Below are 10,939 nucleotides of genomic sequence, written 5' to 3' on the forward strand. Positions count from 1 at the left end.
ACACATAAGCCTTTCTTTAGTTTTGAAGGGTTCCTTGCATGAATGCTGTACAAATATACTGACTTCTTTACTAAATGCTTTGTTAAAGATAGAAGTCTGATACGTGGGTAGTCGATTCTAGGAGGACAGAAGTTGCTCTCATCAGAGGACTGTATACATCCGGGACATATAGCAGATGTCTATCCTTTCTCATCCCGACAACTGAAAGGAATAAACATGTCTTGCTACCAAGCTGCTCCCTTCCCCATGAGACTGCTCTTCTCCCTGTCTCCTTTAATATCTACATTAATTCAGTGAGAAAAATTACTGACTCAACTGTTAGTCAAAGAGACCCTCAAGGCAGAAAGCAACTGGACAAAAGACGGTAAGAGTGAAAAAAAAGAAAGATATTTGCAAGTCTTAACTACACTGGGGTTTCTTTTTCCTCCTGCTCAGGTAGTTTGCTTTTTGTTAACCAAGATCACAGCCCAGGGCTCCGACAGACTCTCTTTTGTTGCTGGTCACATACATTTCTAAATCCCAAAAGCATCTAAGTTTGGCCTCCGTCCAACATGAGCAATTCACTGGGCCTTTATCAACACGACATTACTCCTTCGATTGTTACTTATAAGAATATTGGTTATGGCTTGGTAGAAGTTTTGCTCAAACTTTGCTAAATTTTGAGCGAGTCCAAATTAGGTTTGAGAAGACCTTTTTTTCAGGAGCTAGCTTCAGTTTGAGAAAGACTGCAGATACTTTAAGCAAGGATCTATCTCTATTAATGGTAAACGATAGGCTGAGAATGCAGCAGAGAGAAATACATCCAAGAATCAGTATGTTTATCTGCATCTTCTCCCTATACAGAGTATCTTCTACTCAAACTCATGTGAAAAGACAGCTATCCTAGTAACTGAGATTATTACAGTAACAGGAGACATCGGAAAGAGACCATTCATGGAAGTGAAAAGGGCGTTTCCAGCTAGAAATATTTCTCATTAAAATAAAACAAAAAAATTTACTGAAATCTAAAAAAATTATTTAAAAAGCAGTTAAAAATTTATTGAATCTTAAACATTTGCAAGAAAAATTGTCAGTTTTTAACTCCAGAAATTGAGTTGCAAAATAGAATTTCTGAGTAAACAATGAAAAAGAGAGACTGACTTGCTGAGCTATGACTAAAAGAGGACACGTAAACTGCCCTGAACAAATTTTCATCCCTCGTTTTATCTACATATATGTACATATATATATTAAAAGCAACATACTTTTTAATAGTTCTTTAATTCTCTGCTAGGACAGCTACAGTGCAGGTAACATTCAAGCCTGTTTTTGTAAGCACCCCATGTCGCAACAGAGCTGGAGACTGCCGTTCAGCCCAAGGCACTCAAGAAGTTCAACTAATCAATTACTAAATAGTATATAGACCATGGGTAGAGTTTGGAAGAAAGCTGGAAAGTAAGTTGGGACCACAATCGCCACTGTAATCAGGCAGCGTATAGATTTTACATGGCTAATTCTCAGAAGAGGCTGAAAGACAAGCCTCAGGGAATGCACATATTATCACGGCACAGCAGGTTCCCCTGCATTGCATTCCTGTTTCAGAAAGGAAACATGGAGCGTAAGGAAGCTGAGCGTAATCACAGATGCAGGACTCAGTCACAAGTCCCGATTTTTGTAAGATGCATAAACGGAGCCCAGGGCAATGCTTGTTTTGCAGAACATAGGAACCTTCCCTAGCACTCACTTTGGATTTAAAAAAAAACCAAAAAACAAAAAACAACACTTTTCCCTAAGGACCAAGGGCAACACATGAGAAAAATTTCCAGCAAGTGGTCTGCTGAGGTCAGGCCATACCCAAACCCTTCACTGCTCAAGTGCTACAGCCCTTGTTGGTCAGTAGGTTTCACCTAGGGAATGTTTGGAGGATGCTACTAAAGCAGAAATCCCAATCTTGCGCCAATTCACCATGTGTTATCACAGCCAATGAATATATTCTACCATTACTTATATACCACATGCTATTTTTACACTCAGCAACTGCGTACTTCCAAACATACCTGAAATACTATGAGAATTAATGCTCATTTTTCCTTATAGATCCTTGTTACAAAGATCTGGTTGCACACTGGATACAAAACATGAGTTCTCACTTCAGTTTTTCACACATAACATATACTGAACTTAAAAAGACCTGCGCTCAGAACTCATGACATGAGAACTGGAGATGCAATACCACTGCACATCAGTGGTGTGAGAAGCTGAACCACAGAGGCAGCTGTGTCAAAAGAGAACACTGTGGTTTAGTCCTTATTTTTTTCAGTTCTATTCTCTTTTTTTTTTTAATAGAAACTTTACATTCTACACCCTTAATTCCTCTGAATTCACCCATATAATCTGGTATTTGGGTGGTTGCAGGCACTCAGCCCTGCTCATCCCTGCAACCCAAGGGCAGGGTAGCTTCAGAGGAAATAGAAACAGGTAGAAGTTTGCCTTCTAAACTCTTAACCGTGGTGAAGTTTGCTGGCTCTCTGAAGTTTACTCTTAAACCCTCAGAAATACTTCAGATGTGCAGGGAACCTGCCATCGCACGGCAAAGCAGCCTGTCCGTGCACCCCCAAAAAGCGTTGCATGCACTGTAAAACGTGGGGCGATATCTTACACCTTCAGTAGAAGCTGACAGCTTTGTTTAATAAGTTTAAGAGGGACCATAAAACACTGCAAATTCAGAATGCATGCCAATTAATTACCCACAAAACACCACCATTTCAGAGCCATTTTAGAGTGTGTTTCAGTTAATAAAAGGCAGACTCATAAATTGCACATGATTCACCTCTGCCTGTGTCAAAATACAATTCCTACACTCAGCTCCTATCCATAAGTTTCTTGGCTATGTCTCTGGGAGACAAAAGGAGCGACTATCTCCCCACCGGTGTTTTCTATATTATCTCGAAGCTCAGAAGCTTTCAAAGAAGCAGCTCAGAAGCTTTCTGAATGTATTCTGGTTGCAATTTTGGGTAGGTGGAGGTATGCCCTCTTCTCTGGAAAATGACAGTAACCGTACTGAAAGCGGTTCGACTGGTTCGTTGCTCAGCCTCCAGCCTCCCCACTGCAGCGGAGAAGGTTCAAGAAGCCCAATCGTCAGATCCAGCTTTCCCACAGGGGATGTTTCTTTGCAGCCCCAGGCAACAAATGGTTTTAAGTAAATGGCTGAACGCCCTGTATACGTTTCTATCTTTATGTAGATTCTGTCACTTGCTATCCATTTTTAATCCTGCTAGGCTCTTTGTCTTAATGGTATTTGATGAATTTCCCAGGTTAATTATGCACCATGTAAGAAAATATTTTACTTGTATCACTTTTAAATTCATTAGCTTTTAGTATTATTGTATAGCACTCCACTTGCTCTTGATTTATGAGAAAGGCTAAATAGGATCGTCTGACTGACCTCTTCTGGCAATTCACTCTCCTATATACCACTAACATATCACCTCTCATTTGTCTCTTAATCAATTTAACCTTCCCTCGTATGGAAGATCTGCCACACCTCTTATAACTTGCTCTGTCTTTAACTGGATGTTCTGTGTATCTATTCTGCACTTTTGAACAAAACCCTAAGTATTCAAGGTGAAAGGATCCTTAATATTTTCATTATTGATCTCTTTTCAGCTCTTAAAAGAATCAAGTGGCTTGGTTGTATCTGATTGCTCCTCTGCACTGAAGAACTGAACCGTCGTTAGTGCTCCCCATGGATCAGAATCACAGGGGAATTTCGGGAATTAAATGCTATTTCTGGTCCATAGAGAGAATGCACCAGTGCTGCTGGTCTCTCCCTTCTGCCTGTCTCACCTTGCAGCTATCCAAATGTACATCAGCATCTTCAGCCACACATCCCTGGCAGTCAGCCGGAGAAAGGAAGGCAGGGTGGGAAGAGGCTGCCCAGCAGCCGGTCTGCTCCTGTGCTGTGACCCAAGGCACTGGGAGCAGGAGCGATGGAGGAAGGCTTCAGACTTCCCATAGGGTTAATAATAATACGTTTGTACGTATAATAACAACAAGGGCAACACGTTTGTACATATAACAACAAGGGCAACACGCATGCCATATGCTCTGCATCCACCTCTAGCACATCCAATGCATACATCTCGTAAAGCAAAACCATCTATGTATGTGCAATGTAGCTCTCTTTCCTATGGACATGGTTCTGTAGGGTCGATGGTTAATGGCAATTTCCTGGCTGTTGGGATGGTAAAAGCCTGTCTTCTAACCTCAAAATTCAATCCAAATCAAACTCCTTTTGCCACTTGGCAATAGCCAGAAAGTTCTACATTGTGACAGATTTTCTGTTGTGTACGTATGTATTCAGCCTGGGAAGAAAATAAGTGCTGTGGAGATCAGATTTAAGGTGTCAGGTACCTGCCTGAACCACTTTCACCTTAGTTTCTGAGCCCTTTACAGTCTTTGTGATATTGGCTTACTCACAGGACACCAGTGTGAAGGATTGCTTTTGCCTTTTGATGTTGCAAAATTGAAATGAAACCTACATCAGATCAGGGACCTGGAATCTACTGCAAGATGGGCTAGGATCCTACACAGTGAATCATCTCCCTTAAGACAGCTGCAGTCTAAGATTGCATCACAGTAAACTGATGACAAAACACATAGGCAATACTGTACAGACACTGTTTTTAGTTTGAGAACCACACTCAGCTCTGAGCCAAACACAATTTCACAGGTTTCGCACACACCTGGTCCACGTAGTGCTGCAGGAAGACAGAGCTGATGATCACCCTGCTCCGTAAGACATTTGAGTTCAGACAAAACAATACAATAATGTTGGTTATTCCAGGTTTCCCTAATGTTGTTGGTTGGAAAGCAAACTGAATTACCTTTTGTGTTTACAACGCGCTTCACCTCAAACACGAGAACTGAAAGATAAGGCGGTTACCTTAAACAAACATGCCCTAAGATGCAAAATACAAGCACCTTCTTGAGAACTCTAGTACTATTCTTTTTCACGTCATGTCCCTTTGAAGTGTAGATAGCCAAAAACATTGGCAATGCTTTCCCTCTGATGCTGCAGTTTTTGAGAGTATTATGCATATTGCAGATGCGGTTTTCTTGCACTAGGATTGAAAAAAGAAATAATCTTATTAAAAATGTAAAAGGATTTCAGGGTTCTGTGCATACTCAGAGAAAAGAGAGATGTCAACAATAAACATGCCATCTGAACAATACTGAAGGACCTCTGTCTCATGGGCATAATAGATGTTTTATTAATAACTTTCTTTTATATATTTTTCTGATTTCCCAAAACAAAGGGGGGAGGGGAAAAAAAAAAAAAAGGAATGCATTTGGAAATCACAGTTCCTTGACTGGACAATTCAACATCCTCCCTGAAACACAAGAAGATGAACTAAGACCTGGTGCACTTTCTGGGTTTGCATTCTTTTGCCCCGGGTGCTCTTCTACCTTCAGGATGCCCCTGGCACAGGGACGAAGACTCTCTGGTTCTTAAGAGTCCATGGAGCATACCAGCTTCAGCTAACAGATTAAAAAGTTGGGCCTTTTAAGTGGCTTAGGAAGACTCAGTACAAGCACAGATGAAAAAGATGTGGGATTCACAAGTTACTCATTCTCTGCGATTGCTGGACAGGCTGTAAGAAAGAATGAGAGGGAGGACAGAGGCCTCTTTTTCTACTTTCTGGAAGAAACAAAGCAGCTACTGACACAGCAAACTAATTTTTTTCCTAATTTAAGTCAATCTTGCTCTGTCAAGTAGAACTCCTAGGAATGGATAAAGGAGAGAGTTGTCTCTGCCCCTCTAGATACCTTGCACCTGACTGTGTGTGCAGACTCTCAAGTTTGGCCCATACCAAGTGATGAGGTCCAGGGAAGGGGAATCCCCCACAGGCAGTTTACCCTTATTTTTCACTCTCTTTGCCATGATATCATTTTTCCTCACACATAGCCTGTATTTCAGATAATGTGAAACTCTTTGGAAATAATGTTCCTAGAGTATATGTCCTCAGTAAGCTAGTTTCTTAAATAACGTCTCAAATGGCTTTAAGGAAGCTAGGCAAATATGGCAGTGGAGGGGATCAGGGACGTAGGATGTCTTAAGGTAGAAAAAGCCGACAGTAAATTTCCTTTTCCATTTTCTGGCAATATAGATGACCTGTGTTACTATGGAACAACACTTATATTTTGGTTTTTTTGGATAGCCTACCTGTACAAATAGGGTCTTTGCTGCAGAAAATAGAGAAATCTGTGATCTTGTTAAATGCAAAGAAAGACAAAGGCTCCACTTCAGAAACAATGCCATTTTTCCCTAAGATCTTCAGCAGAAATTTGGCTAGGAAAACGTTGCTTTGAAACAAGTAGTGAAGAGAGGTGAATCTCTTGAGATCCCTCGCCCAAGGATCTGCAGGCCAAGCCAGGACAGTGGTGCACAGTCTGCTCAGGCACCCTGCAATGGCTGGCATTACAAGAAACTACCTAAAAAAACCTTTCCAGGATGCAGAAATTTCTATTTACTTGCATAAGGCTTCAATTGCTTCATATCCAAATAGTTTCTTCACAGTCAGACCTTAGATTTTACGTTGTGAAGACCAAAACCTTTTTTAATCCTTTTCTTATCTATACAGTTGGGGATTCGTTCATAAAAGATTTTGAACGTTTGACCCCAAACATGCCCGAGTGCAGAGGAAATCTATCACTCGATATCAGGTTGGGATGCCTTTTTCTGGCTTAATTCAAGTGCACTTTGCAAGGTTACCAGGGTCACAAGTTGTGCTTGTTGCCTTTCCTATGGACACTCTCCTGTGGAAGCGACCAGGAGAACTTGCTGGACGAAAAGAAAAAAAATATCTAATTAAGAAGCAAGCGTGCATCTGTCTCAGGCCACTTGCCAAGCATAATGTGATGGTGGGGTAAATCTTCTGCTATTAGAAACTGCTCCTTTTGGTCTTGCTGACTCCAGTAGTGCGGGTGACAGACGCCTCACAGTCAGGTCTCGGGACTTTCTCTGCTCACCTAATGATGAGAAAGTTGTGGGATTTGTCAGAATTTCATCTGACCATAAACATACCAGAGGTTCCGGAGGTTTAGACAGTCTCTGATTTACTTATTTAAACTTATACCATGCCTAGCTGTCAAAACACAGGTACATGCACAAAATAACAGATGTGTCTGACAATTACATCCAGGAACCCATGGCCAGGTTGTGTCCAAAAGAGCCCAGATGCGGGCTGTGGGGGAGGAAAGGGAGCGTGGGAGGATACTGTCAAAATGGATAGACAGTTTGGCAGGAAAAAGCTGGATCACTCGGGATATTTGGCACATTCCAGATTTTCTAGTGCCCTCCAAAGAGACTGTGCTTATGGAGAGAAGTCTCCTGGAAAACATTAGACTGGAGTTTAATGAGAAAGCTGGTCCTGCCCTTGAAGCTCGTACACTGGCCCTAGCACATCTCCTATATGGACAACAGAGGGGAATACGTTACTATAGCCAGAATTGCATCTGTTCCTAAGTTTATTTTATTAATTTCACATAAGACCCTTCTGAAGTTATTAACAAGGGAGGAGGAGGAAGAGAGGGAGGTAGCCAGCCACCCTGAGCTGCTACATTGGCCTCTTGCCGAGCTGCTCATTGAACAAACAAGAGCACCCTCAGCACCATCCTGACACCACAGACGAAGAAGGTGAGATCATGGTCCATGTTCTGAATGACAATCATGATTTTGGCAAAGACATCATTTTGCAACCTCGGTCCTTCTTCTAGAGTAAGAGCAGTCACAGTGGCACTGATTTCCCTTACACAGTCACCATTTAGTCAGTAAGGGCCTGAGATGGTTTTTACCATACTTCTGGTTATAGAGGCACATATAGAGGTTGTATCAGACACTAAAATCCTTGTAACCCTTTTTCTCTCCCACCACTTCATCAACCAAACCTACAAAAGCTTGAAGGGCTGTTTCATGCGAAATATCTGTGAAAGAGGTCCAAGCTCGCATAGGAACATCTTTGCTTATCATCCACCATGTGGATGTCTGTAACTTAATTACCGTGCGTACTGTATCAGTGACAGTAAATATTAGTGCTATGTTCTACAGAACAAATATCCCATGATGAAAAATTCAAATGGTATCAAGCTTTTCATTAGTGCAGTAATGGCTTTCTCACACATTTAGCTCATTTTTAACTCAACTTGCTAAGGGAAGGAAATGACATACTTCTTGTTGAATAAGACAGCGCTGAAATTATATGAAGGTGGGTTTTATGGGTAAAGAAACGTATGCCACATTAATCTATTTTTATGTAGTGCAGTACATGCTGATGAGTCATTTGAATGCCAAGTTTCATTAGTAAATTGGGAGTGATATAGGTGGCCCTATGATAAAATAAAGTACATATGTTTCATTTAAGAATGCAAAAATTTCAGTACTGCTGCAGAGTATCTTAGAACACTAACTACGATCATAGGATATAAGGATTACATCTTAGGACCCTGTTTATAAAGGGAATTTTGTGTCCGTAAAATGCACATTAGTAATACAATCTGCCCGATAGTGCATTGTTCTATCATTTCTCTACAGATCATATTAGTCAGTGTCCTGTTAACACCCATTTTATCATACTGTCATAATACTATATTGAAATGAGATCTGGCACTTTTGGGGTCCTATGCAAGATGAAAAAATGGGTCTCCAGCAGTCTTCCTCTTAGATATAATTGAAAAAGAGGCAGGCATGAGGGCATGCTGTGATTCACGCTGCCAGAGAGTGATCCGGAATCATTCAGATGATGAGTACATAGAGAATGCCGTGCACAGAAAGACGGCAATTTGCTGTACTAATGTTTTGAAAATGAAAATTTCTAGCTGTTTTGCAGAGGAGCTTAGTAGGAAAGGCAGAAGAAAATAATAATAATAATAATAATAAAATCTTTTATAGTTAAGCCAGATTATTTCTGTTGTTTTTGGAAAGGCTGCACTGCAAGAAATGTGTTTTCTCAAGAATGGTGTAAAACATAAATGAACATTGCTTTATTGACAAAAATAAGTATAAAATACAGGAAATGGAAAGCAAACAAAAAAAATTCTCTCCCTTTCCTTGAGGATTAGCTATACAGAGTGATCCAGGGGCACCTTCTAGCTTCCTTAAACTGAATCTTGGATCCTCACAGTGGTCACTTAGCGTTAGGGATGGGCACCTACATACAGTCCGTACTTCAAGCCTGTAAGACTACATTTCTGTCATCAAGCAAAACTTTCAATAGCCAAGCTATCTGACAAGCCCCAGTAGGAATGAAAACAATCCTTCTCATTCCTCCCAAATAGATTATAACTAATGTTATCAACATCCTATTCCTTTAGTGTTTCCATCAAGCTTTAATACTAACAAATCAAACGAGCACTTCCAAACCTTTGTTTAGTATCCATGCTGTCAATGTTGGTGCACAGTTAGTATTAAAAAGGTGGGGTTTTTTTCTTGTTGTCCTTTCTTTTGACTAGCTTTGTTCTTGATATCACCATTTTGCACTAAATGAAGCAAATTTAGTTCTACATGATGGCCCTTTCTTCAGGATTTTGTTGTTCGAGACCTTCCAAGCTCACGCAGCTGGCCTGTCACCAAAAGAACGACCCAATCACCTGACTGAATCAATCTCCCGTAAAAATCAATCCCCGCCTTTGGTCCCCACTTCATCAGGGATGCAGTCAGAGACCTGCGGAGAAAGCAGGGCCACGGGGCTCGGTTCAGCCTTACGATGTCCATGGGAACACTTTCTCATCAAATACATGAGAAAATTCATTTCAATGAATATTTTTTTCAGAGACCACGCTGTATGGTAATGACTCCTGTATCTGCATGTTGGAGCAGACACAATCTAAAAAAAAACAGCAGGCTTTAAAGGTCCTTTAAAATATGGTGCATCGTCCACATTTTTGCCCTTCATTTTACAGTTTAAAGGTTCACCTCAGTCACTTAGTTAGTCCTCACCACCCTCTACATTTGTTGGTGACATTTTTAAAACATCGTTCCTTGCTCTCCTTAATGTATCTGGTTTTATCATTGCTATTTAAATTTTTATAACTCTCTGTACACTGAAACAGTTGAAGTGTGATCTTTCCAGCAGAAAGGAGGAGACTCCTTTACTTAGGAGGAACGGCAGGAACATATGTGCCTTGCAGGGCTATGAGTGACCCAAAAATAGATGGTTCCTGGGAAAACACTGTTAAGTGCCAAGATGGGCAATTTACTACACGTGCAAGTCCAGGTGAACGGGGAATCTTCAAGAAACTCCCATTGAGCTGAAATTGGGACCATTTTTATAGCTTTCAGTTTTGAGGTCACAGTCACCCGGACTGGAAACTCAAAAATGACTTCAAAAAGGCAAATGCTAACTAGATTTCACACTAGATTTCATTTTACTTGGCATTACAGAAAGAATGCAGGTATTAAATAGACTGTTTCCTGTATACAATAAGGTTAATTAGTAGCAAGGGATGGAAATCAGTGTAGACATAACTCTTTTAGACAGGTATCAAAAATAATCCCCTGATCCCCACAGACCCCAGCTGCACTGAAAGAAGAACAATATAAAAGATTCTTTAAAAGAAATTTTTCAAACATTCTCCAGGTGTCCCAGCTATATTTAAATAGGTCCGTGGCCCCATGCGTACTCCAACCCTTTCTGCTCTACAGTTCCCTTGCTCCAAGTTAAATGAGCAGAGTACTTGCACAGAATTTTGAGGTGCAACATAAAGGATTTCTGTACAAAGAGACTGGGATTGCAAACCGAGACAGACAGGAGAACAAAAAGAAGAATATATTCTGGACTGAATGGGACTTCCCTAAGCTCCTTATCAATAAGGTTAATAAGGGTCCATGCAATTTACTGATCACGACGATGCAACAACTGGGCTAAAGCTATAAAAAAGCTACATAGATCCCAGCTTTTAG

This window comes from Cariama cristata, unplaced genomic scaffold (assembly GCF_000690535.1).
Source record: "Cariama cristata isolate BGI_N322 unplaced genomic scaffold, ASM69053v1 scaffold16366, whole genome shotgun sequence".
Lineage (NCBI taxonomy): Eukaryota > Metazoa > Chordata > Aves > Cariamiformes > Cariamidae > Cariama > Cariama cristata.